The sequence below is a fragment of the Olea europaea genome, chromosome 1 (assembly GCF_002742605.1).
Source record: "Olea europaea var. sylvestris chromosome 1, O_europaea_v1, whole genome shotgun sequence".
Classification (NCBI taxonomy): domain Eukaryota; kingdom Viridiplantae; phylum Streptophyta; class Magnoliopsida; order Lamiales; family Oleaceae; genus Olea; species Olea europaea.
In genome coordinates this window covers 23,742,398-23,753,980 of record NC_036237.1, presented here as the reverse complement: position 1 = coordinate 23,753,980, position 11,583 = coordinate 23,742,398, and the positions used below count along the sequence as shown (strand labels likewise).

The 11,583-nt window shown below is 35.2% G+C and overlaps 1 pseudogene; it reads left to right on the top strand.

Annotated features, from left to right (window-relative positions):
• The first annotated feature begins 6,276 nt into the window (after positions 1 to 6,276).
• Positions 6,277 to 8,014, top strand: LOC111397803 (annotated as a pseudogene).
• Positions 8,015 to 11,583: the final 3,569 nt, after the last annotated feature.

Sequence of the window (11,583 nt, the reverse complement as noted above, 5' to 3'; positions counted from 1 at the left end):
GTTCATCCTTATGTCTGGCAACATCAGCCCTTCCAATATCCATATCCATGAAGGATACGTACTCAAGTATCGACTCCTTGAGGAACTTCAAATCTTCCTCTGAAGAAGCAGTAGAACGATCAGATGGAGCAGGGTGAGACGTCTGAACTTGCCCCCAGGAAGTGAATAAGTCTTGGATAGAACGTACAATGTTGTCAGCATCCTGTAAAGAAAATTGCCAATATTAAAAATCCTCACTACAACGAACGAGATTGAAATAGAAGTGAAGCAAAGACTACCTCATCAACAATCGTAGAAGATGGCATGCCCTCAGCCAAGTTTGCCACCAACGACTCCCCCATTCGTGAGGACTTCCCCTTGTCTGAGCGAGAAGACGTTGCCACAACGGGCGGACTCATAGAAGTATCTACAAAACTTAAGAGCAACAAATCAAAAACCAACAGCACGAGCAAAGGTAAGACATCAAAAAATTGAATTACCTTCTGTTTCGATGTTTGGGGGGTTGACGCCCTGGGAAGAAGGTGGCTCATCCATGGGTTGTGATGAGGACTCTGGGACTGAAGATGTCTCTTTAAGCATAGCCCCCTCATCAGCCGGTTTGGATGAAGTAGCCTCAACAGAGGATGATGGAGCAGGAGCTGTCGATGCCAAAGCCTTTGAAGGAGAGGCTGAGCTTTTCTGAGAAATCCAAAAGATCATCAGCACACAGAAAAATTTCAAGTATGGAAAAGTATACCTGTAAGTAAACCAATTTAATTACCTTCCTTCTGACGATAAGAGGGGCATCATCATCATCATCAACATCATCCTCCAGAATGGGAGATGCTGAGACTGGCCGTTTGCGGCTTGGAGCACTCTTGGCTATAGTAGGCTTGGCAGGGAGAGAAGAAGATGGACGAGCAGACTGTTTAGTGCGACGAGAAAGAGAGGGGCTCCGAACAGACAAAGGAGTGACCAAAACAGGAGGAGAAGAAATGCTCAGTTGGTCTAATGAATGAAAGGCATGATTGGCGTCAGTCGCAAATAATCTTCACTTCACCGACAGCCAGAGTTGTTCAAAAAGAGGGTGAATGGCGTGGCTAGAATTGAAAGGGGCTAATGAAAAATGGCTGGTTAAAAGAAGATTACGAGCATCTATAGCCTCTGCCTCCGCCTTATTAATGGTATAAAAACGGTCAACTAAATTCTTTGAATAGCAAGGAGGAACAGGCCAAGTTTGGCCGAAACCAAGCTGACGAGCAAAAAATTGGGAAGCATAAATCTCTACCCCTGCCTTGGCATTAGTCCCAGTTAGAATATCATGAAACAGCTCCCTCCCAATTAAAAATTGGATCCAAATGAGCAGGGAGGTGCTCGCGCTATCTATGGTGGAAGGGGGATGTACATAGTTTGGAGTCAAAAAAGGAGGAAAGGGAAAAAAGGAAGGAATTGAATCCAAGGAATAAAAGAATGAAAAAATGTCCCTCCTGGACATATTTACAGGAGCTAAGGGCTCCATGACTAGTCCATAACAGCTAGCAGAAGAGCGAGAGATGGATGGAGCACCAAGCGATGGAAAATAGGATCTCAATCACAGTTGAGTGAACCAAAGAGGTCCACTGCCAGTGGGAGATGCACCATTCTTCAATTGAGCTTGAAGAGAGGCCATGCCTCTATAAAGGGCAGCCAAAAACAAAGAACATAAATTCAAAGGCTTGCCACGCGCCAATTCGTGCGCTATAGGTAAATAACTCAGGGAGGGCTTTATGCTTGGCACGCACAAAACATATTTACAAAGCCAAACTAAAAGGAAGGCCACTCGCTCAGTATGGGAAGGCTCAGGGTCTGCAGGCTTGAATAAGAATCGGTGTAGTTTTTACCAAACTTTGGGGCGCCACCAGAAACTAAGATACCTGGAAAAATGGTATCGCCCAAAGGTGGTAGATTCACCAGGGCCCCAACCTCTCTTAAGGTAATAGACATGGGGCCAAGAGGGAAAATAAAGGTGTTATACTCAGGGGACCAAAAACTCAAAGCAATCGAAAAGAGTGCTAAATCAAAAGTAGGGGGACGAATAGAGATTTCTAACAAATCAGAAATCCTAGCGCTATCAAAAAGCGCCTTAGTAGGACCATGACCCACAATGCGAGCATGCCACCTACGGAAAGCTACATCAGATTTAGGTCAAGTGCGAATACCTCTTTCGCGAAGTGGCCCCAGAGGTAGAGAGTTCAGAAATGGATGACCCTGAGTGCAAGGAAACAGCTGACCCACCGCCGCCTATTCAACTGCCTCCGCATTGTTGAAGAAAGGACCCAAGTAAAACTCATTACGTCCAACGTCGACGGGCGCGAGAAAACTTGGGGTTATGTATGGACGACTCAGAAGTCTCTGAAAGTCATCAAAACTAAAGGAATCGCTAGCTTGAGATTGTGAAGCAGCCATTTGAGAAGGAACGAAGCTTTTCAGGGTTACGTAGTAGGGAAGCAAAAGATGAACAGTGAATCGTGAAAGAGACGCAAAAAATATGAGGCGTGGTTTGGTGGCAGTGAAATGGCGTGTTTGGGGTTTATAAGGGTTTGCAAAACGACAAACCTTTTCAAGTTATAGAAGGAAACAATGATTGAAATTCTTGGGAATTTCGAATGTTGCTGGAAACACAAAGTGAATATGGTAAAATTTAATAATTATTATTAATTCTGCCATATTGGGGGGTAATTGTTGACACATAAAATTTCAGCCCAAATCGAACAGCCCAAGGAGGGAAACCCAATTGGAGGATCCCCAAATCAGATAGCCCAAAGAACGAAGCCCAATCGAACAAATCAAGATGAAGGCCCAAATAAGGAGGCCCAAGAATGCGGTAACGCCATCGCCCAAGTTTGCAAGTCGCCCAGAATCTGAGTGAATGAAGTGTCATACAGTCGCCCAGAGCTGTTACTCTATTCTCGCCCAAACCTTCAAGTCGCCCAAGGTATTAACAAACATAACGCGTCGTGGTTATCAAGAAGTGCAGTTATCAAAGCAGTTATTAAAGTAGCCTATCACGTTCCACGATTCAAGGAATTCAATCGAAAGCGGTTGAATGATGAAGGGTAATGATAGCAGTAGTTAAAAGGCAATTTTCATGACAAGGTGGCCATTACGAAAAAAGTGGGTAGTTGTAGGACGATCAAGCAGTTTTTAGAGCGGTTGATCACAAAGAGATCGTCCATGAAGTATAAAAGAGAGAAATGACATAGAAGTAAGAGACCGAATCCAAAATTCTCGAATAGAGAACATGTAATTTTCATTTCCTTAGTTTTTAGACTTAAATACTTTTCTTTCAGTAACTCGTGTGCTTGCGCCCCTTGGAGGCACGTTGTTTTTCATTTCCAATTGTAAAGTCATCGCCAATAAAAGAACACCCCTTTTTGGGACTTTGTCTCAAGAGGTTTTGTCCTTTACACAATCGTCTGATCCTTTTTAATTGTTAGCGACTAACCCGCGCGAAACACTATGAAACTCAAAAATTTAACTCATATTTATAGGAAAAAAATAAAATATATAATCGTTTCAACTAAATTTAAAATTCACTAAATTTGAAATTCAAATTTTCAAATTTACATTTGCCATAAAACTACATGTTGCCTGTTAAAGCAGCTTACATGCTGCCTGAAGACAGGCTACACGTAGTTGCCGGTTTAAGGCAATAGTGTAGCTACTTTTGTATATCTACTTGTTAAGGCAGCAGGTTCTCTGCCTGTACTGTTGCCTTAAACCCGTAGCTACCTTTTTCTTTTTCATTTGGTTTTTTTTATTGAAATTTTGTAGGTAGTTTTTAAAAGTCTCAACTCATTATGACCTGCAAATGGTCCGTGTGGCTTGTCTAGCCACATTGGCTGGCTAAGGCTCAAGCCAACAGCCCAAAACGAGGCTTGGCCCGAGCCTCGAGAACAAGACATAGACAAGTAAATCTTTTATGAATTCCAATTGCGCGTAAACATATTAATGACGAGGAAGGCATTTTTGCTCGGTTACTCCTAGCCATGAGTTGGTCTAGTTCGAGCTTTTTTTGTACCGATTCATAGGCTGCCCAAGTTGGTGAGTCAAATTGACATACCTAGGTGGAGTTTGGAATTGGTGTGGAAGCTTGATTTTGAGCTTTGTGGTAGTGGTGGTGTCAATGGCGAGGTAACATTGTATTACATAATTATGCGGTAGCAGGGGTGATAATGATCTAGTTTTTAAATATTTATTATTTTTTTTATTTTAATGGTGACAAATGGATTATAAATGTTATGGTTATAGTGATTCGAGGGTGACAGTGGTGGGAAAATGTAATATCACAAATGTAACACAATTTGTTTCAATTATGGTGTATTCGATTGTCAATATTTTTCATGAAAAACATGTTTTTCCACCAAAGTTCTTACTTTTGAGTGCCGTTTGATTGATTACCATTTTTTTCTTGAAAAATATTTTCATACTTTTGGTCAGGTGACCATATTTTCCTCAAAATCAAGAAATATAATTTCTTTAAGGAGAATATGATATTATTTTTCAGGAAATTTACTCTCTTTCTCTCTCTCATCCATCCATTCTTTCTCACCTACCCACCAATAAAAAAATGACAAGTATAATGTTTTTTAGGTTAAAAATTAAGTCAATCAAACATATTTAATAGACAATTTTCATATAAATAAATTATAGGTAATTGAATTACCTAGAATTTATTTTCCTTTCCTTGTAAATTCTATACTTGCAATCAATCACATCCTTATTGTAGGCGGTGGTAGAATTGTATGTAATAAAATAAAATAAAATAGTATTTTGAGAATAAAAGAGAATTTAGTCCGCATTTTATATAAATTAAAATCTAAATTTTAATTTAAGTTAAAGTCAACAATAAATTTTAGCCACACGTTTTATGGGACCACAATATTTTAACTATACATTACATCAACTTTTATCAAAATTTGATTTTAATTCCAATCAAATAGGGCTTAGTTTGAAATTAATAATTTTTTTTTATATAAAATTGTGGATTGTTCCAAATTATTTTTGCTATCAAATATGAGTTCTTCTGTGTACCCCTCAAGAATACTAATATGTGTGGGTCCTATGTGAGTAAAATATTAAAAAAAATAAAAATAAATAATCCATTCATCTCAGAACACTACCTCTGTACACATAGACCAACTCATCGTATATCGATCCATGTACGATATAGGTTGTCGTGGACTCTGCATTTTCTACGTGAAGTCAACGAAAAATGTGACTTTGCCACTTTACAGCATTTTGCTTTACCCAAATTTATAAAGAGGAGAAGATTAGTTTGTAAAGTGCCTGAAAGTCGCATGAACTCTAGAAATATTTGACATTGATTTAGATACCAAATAAAAAATTTAAATGGGCACAAATTAGTCAAGATCATTGACGACAACTCAATCAAGATGATTTTGATAATAACGGTGATATCTTTGATTTTTTTTTTTTTTTAAAGACTTAATTTGGGTTCAGGTAATTTAGTCAAAATTTATCAAATACAACGAAAATTAATTAATAGCTCAATTTTAAGCTTGCGTATGTATCGATAGAAGATTTTTTGAATTAAATTAAAGCAATTTTAAAATTTTATTTCTAACTATAGAAGATTTTTTCCCAATATTCACGTCCATCTCTATTCCCATCCTCATTATCACGTATCAATTATATTCATAGGTTCTAAAATCTTCGAAGTACATGAACTTTTACCATATCCCTCTAATAATATGTAGTGCTTATAAAATGAATGAATTGTAAATGAAGCAATTGATGAATCTTATTGATCATTGCATCAATTTGGCTTACTCGGCATGACTTGAGAAGTTAAAAAAGTGGTATTGGGATCTAAAAGTACTTTTTGGATCGGTTTAATTAATTTTATAAAAGTGTTTTTCCTCTATTTTCCTTTAACAAATTAAATTATTTGTTATAGTAACATATTCCGTCACATATTCAGACAATAAAATATTCCACCCACAGACCAATAAAGTTTCTTAAAATTTTAACCACACATTCTTCAAAAAGTATTATTCAAAACTCTATAATTTCTCGGAGACAACCAGGCTCCTAGTTGAATTAGGATTGTACTAGAAAAATGATAATTATTTTATAATTTTAGGAAACTATAATTTCTTTTCAACTACATTCCTTTGACATAAGCTAGGAGTTTTATTCTCAAAATGAATTTGAATAAACAATAAAAATTTGTCTCCTGGAGAGTGTGAAAGACAGAAATAAGATGAGCGTGCAGTCACGACATTGACAAAGAATTGCACGTTGGTGGTTCCCCACAGTGAATAGAAAACCTATCCAACTCTCCCTTATGTTCTAAGACTCTTCAACCTTTACTACTTCCATATATTCTACACATTCCCATTACTCGCCAAACCCAATTTCCATTTGGAAAAAATAATTCCGTTCGTTAGTCAATCATAATAGAGATTCGTATGAGGACTTTGTGCCCCAATTTGGATAGAGAAGATGGGTTGGATACGGTTCTTGAGGTTCCGATCCCTGAAGAGATGTTTGGTTCTAACAGAAAAGGATCTTGGCAAAACATGAAATCTTGGNCCGAGGTCCACCTAGGCCATTACGTCGATCCTTACAGGTAATCTCTCTCCGTCTTTGTTCGTTTTTATCAAGAATGAGATTCGGAAATTAACAGTTTTTTTATGTTAATCACCTTATCGAAAAGTTTAAACCATTAGAATGGGAACGTATTTTAAGGTTTTGAGATTCTTTTAGACTTTCAAGAAAAGGAATGCCAGCCCTGAACACTATGCGAATACCAGTTTGTCAAATTGGTTGTTGATTATATTTGACTTAGAGAAAAGTAGGCTTAAAACAGAATCTCATATCCTTAAAAAAGCCATTAAATTTGTCCACCTTCCTGTTGGTCCACTTCCATGTGGCCCCAGCTTACCCTTATTTCTCTTTTTACCTAATCAGAAGTTTCACTTAGTGTTATTCAGGTGCAAAATATGCATATTAGCCTCCAAATTTCAAGTACTTAATCAAGTAGTCAATATAGATGTGGTTGTAAAGCTTGTCATCATGTGAAATCTGCGCTAAAACGTCAGATTTTGGACTACCCTTCTGACTATACTCACAATTATAATCACAGCTAAGAAGCCAATAATTTTTTACATTGTTTTGTTATCTGAGGGTAAATATTTTGTCACGGGAACCAATTTACAGTTGCAATTTTCACTAATCACTAACGATTAATCATGTCTACAGGGTATTGATCCGAGGTCGACTGCCAATTTATTCTCCAATTCCATCTGTATTGGTGAGAAGACTATCAATGATGAAGACTGCTTCATATTAAAGCTCGAAGCAGAGCCATCTACCTTGAAAGCAAGAAGCAGCTCAAATGTCGAGATAATCAGACACACTGTTTGGGGATGTTTCAGCCAAAGAACAGGCCTTCTTGTCCAGTTAGAAGACTCTCACCTCCTACGAATAAAGGTTCCTGGAAATAACGATGTATTTTGGGAGACGACAATGGAGTCATTGATACAAGATTACAGAACAATTGACGGCGTTAACATTGCACATGCTGGCAGGACTTTGGTTTCGTTATTTAGGTTTGGCGAAAATTCTGAAGGCCATAACCGGACAAGAATGGAAGAAGTTTGGAATATTGAAGAAGTCGACTTCAACATAAAGGGATTGTCAATGGATTGTTTCTTGCCTCCGGCTGATTTGAAAAAGGAGGACGAAGGATGCGGTGTCATTACAGGTTGCGATTTAACCAAAAATGAGCCGCTCAAGATTTTATCGAATTCTTCTAGAGTTAGTAGTACCCCTAAATGTGCCAAAAAAGTGGTGGCCATTGATGAGGAAAATTTGGAAAGGTTTGAAACAGATGAAGAGTTGTAAATCTAGCCTATTTAATCAGTGGTAAATTTTGTACATATAGGACCACTGCACTGACTCCCATGTGTGTACACAAAAGAGTCCATTTGAAGTTATTCAATATGTTAAGTATTCCTCTTTCAGCTTCCGTAGTAAATCAACTTGCTAAGGCGATTCTGTGACTGGCATAAAGCTGGTATTACTTGGTATTAGATAAATCAATCGAAGGACTTAATTCTGTTCTAAATCAAAAGATATTTCCACACATGCAACAAACATAAATTCCCAAATGTTATGTATTATTGGTGCAATAAATATAAAGGAAAATCTATATTATACAAGCAAGCACGAACCTTCTAGAAATGAACTCTCTTGAACCACACCACAATTCTTATTCACTACCCCCTTTATAAACCCGAGAGCACCATTTGTTTGCTCAAAATCGTCAACTTGTGACAAAGTTCATTCAAAATAAAATATAATTTGCAAGATGTCGATGATTCTAAGCTGTTTTTGGCCATTGATCAAACTTCTACGATTTATTCCCCGTAGAAGCTTGGGACATGATAGGTGTAACTTTTATATCTATTTGGACCATCAAAATTATATTTTGCAAGTCAAATTGAAGAGATTGCTACTTAATTTAGTTAATTATCGATTGTTGTAAGATATATTCAAGACTGGATGACTTTTAATCAAAAGAAGTGATAATTAGCCAAAGAAGTGCTAAAATGAAGAATTTCAAAGTTCGAGAACTAAATGCAAATATATAAAAATGGTTCGAACTAAGAAAGGCGTGATTGAAGAGTGCATGGATTCAGTTGGATAAAATTAGAAAATGAAAAAGTCTAAACTTGCACTACAAAGGCCTCAAGTTGAGAAAATGAGCAAGATTAGGGGATCAAAATGGACATTTCCAATTAGGCTCGAACAGAGCGGTTCTTCTTAAATTAAGTACTTGAACGGATATCAGAATCGAGAACTGACGAATTTGATTCGGGAATTGAGTCTCCCTAATTTTTAAATTTTTTTAAATATTAAACAAACCAAATTATTTTTATTTTTTCTATTTCATTTGCCAACTACTCCTTCCATCTCATTTGTATAGGCATTTTTTTTTTTTACATGGATTAAGAAATTTTATTAATGTTATTGAAAAAGCAATTCTGCAAATAATTTTCCTTGTCCTTATTTAATTTCCAAAAAGAAGTGGGAAATACTATGAACCACTTAAACTTTACTCGCTTCAGGAATTGTGTGCATGTATTTGGATAATTCCAAGAAGTGGGTAAATTAAAATCCTTACAATTTTAAGATAACAATGATATAAGTACAGCTTTTTACTACAGAATTTGTATAGTAAAACAGTTGTCTTCATATAATTGGCTGTTGCCAAAAACAATTTTTGGCAAGAACAAATAACTAGAAAACAGCTATCTTTTTGTACCAATTCTATTTTAAAAAAATATGTACTTGTAGATTAAGTGAAAAAAATGTTTATAACTAGGTAAATTAAATAAGGTTATATTAATATACGAATAAAACAAATTCATTCTCAATAAAAAAAAATAGAATTATAATTTGAGACAAGAAAGAAAAAAGTTAGCTTATATAAATGCGACAGTGAGAGTAATTAATTGAGTCCAAAATACCATTTTCTAGTTTTTGGCCCAAACCCAACACTAAAATTCAAATATCAAAGAATCAAAATTGGGTTACTTAAGTTTTTCTCAATCATTCTGTCATTTCTTAAATAATCGAAACAGAGCGACTACGCCCCTCTTCATCTTATACTTTTTCTGCCATATTCATTGAATTTCCTCCACTTTGATCGAGGTAATTTATATACATTGGTGAATGATCATATTAGAAAACTAGTTATTTGTATATTTTTAAATTAAATTACGTTATTTCATAAGTGTTAATATAGTGTTATTGTAAGAGTTAAAATTGAATATATTATTAGTTGAATTGTTGTAATGTTGTTATATTCTATAATTAAATTTAGACATGATAGTTTCACTTACTAAATACTCGAAATCTGGTTCAATTCGATTATCTTTAAAATCGAATCCAACTGGACCATCTCTAGCCTAAATTCCCAAAAACAAATAGGGGTGCAAGCACGCCCTTTATAGGGTGTGATCGCAACCCTTTTAAAAATTGCAGCAGAATACCGAATCATGCGTTACAATCGCAGTCCAGTATAAGGTGCGATCACAAGGTACAAAAAGTTGGAAGACGGGCCAGTTTCTTTATATGATGCAAACTTTTTATAGAAACCGCATGGGACACATTTTTGACCTAATTTTGGCCTCTATAAGTACAGAACTTCAACAAACAATAAGGAATACCTCTCATATCAAATAACTCAATAATTCTTGCAAATAAAAGGATGCAAATTATTATTATATTGAGAAATCAAGAGACAAGATACGAGAAATCCATCCTTTGAAAATTAAATCTTGATTTTTGGGTAGAGGAGATGAAGGTGCAGCTGGAGATTAAACAAGGAAGACCTAGAAGATCCTGGACTTTGTGACTTCTCCCCTTTTTCTTCATATATCTCAAATCCAGATGATAGCTTATAACACAAACATTATTTTTTGTGAACATGGATGAACATTTTGTTATGAAGTTATAATATCAATTTCCAGTCGCTAAAACATGGATGAACCTTTTGCTATGAAGTTATAATATCAATTTCAATACTTTTGATGCTCAATATATGTTTATATTAGATAATTGTAATATGGGTTAAATACTTTTTACTTGATCACTAATTGAATTGATTCGTGATTTTTGTTAATTTCAAGAGAAATAATAAGAAAGACAGCATACGATAACTATTGTCACCAGGTCCGATATATGATAGAAATATACTTCCATGTCTTGCATGATTCCAATAAGTGTTCTTCCATTTTAACACAATCTTTAATGTTCGCATATTTGATATAAATATAAAAGATCACATAAGAGGATATGTTTAATTATACGTGCGAGAGATTATTAAATAAATTAGGAACATTAATGAACAAAAATAAATAAATACTGTAATAATATTAAGTTGTATTAAAAGAAATTAATAAAGGAGGATTCAAAGTTTTAGTGCGTGTTTAAACCAATCTCACAAAAGCTCTCTTAATTATTCATTAGTTTAAGTTTAGGGTGGTGGCTCTTATTGATGATATCTATGATGATGATCGATATTGTGTGATTGTTTTGCATGTTTGAATGTTATCGCTTTATATAGATATGAAAAATACATTTAAAAAAAATTAATAAAAAAAGAAGAAAAAATTAAAATTTAAAAAATATTTCATGGCTTCATTGTGTACTTGTGTGAGTTGAATAGCCCTATCGGCTACTATTGATATTATTAAAATTATTCGTGATTAATGAATTACTAATATGTTATGAAACTATGATTTTTTTGAAGCTTATTCTTACTGTATTTGACACCCTTTGAGCATAATAGTCATGTTTAATCACCTACACCTTTGAAGTGGTTACTTAAATAGAATAAGCTGGAAAAAAAAATCTTGAATGTAGATTGTTCGAAACCTCAACTATAAACTCAATTATCTAACCATTTGAAAGGATAGTTTGGGGGTGGTTCAACCAATGTTAGAATTTGGAGATATTATTTTGTCGTCTTTTTTGACTACTCTCGTCACTAAAATTTGGAGAAAGAATTTCACAAATTAGTATGGAGTG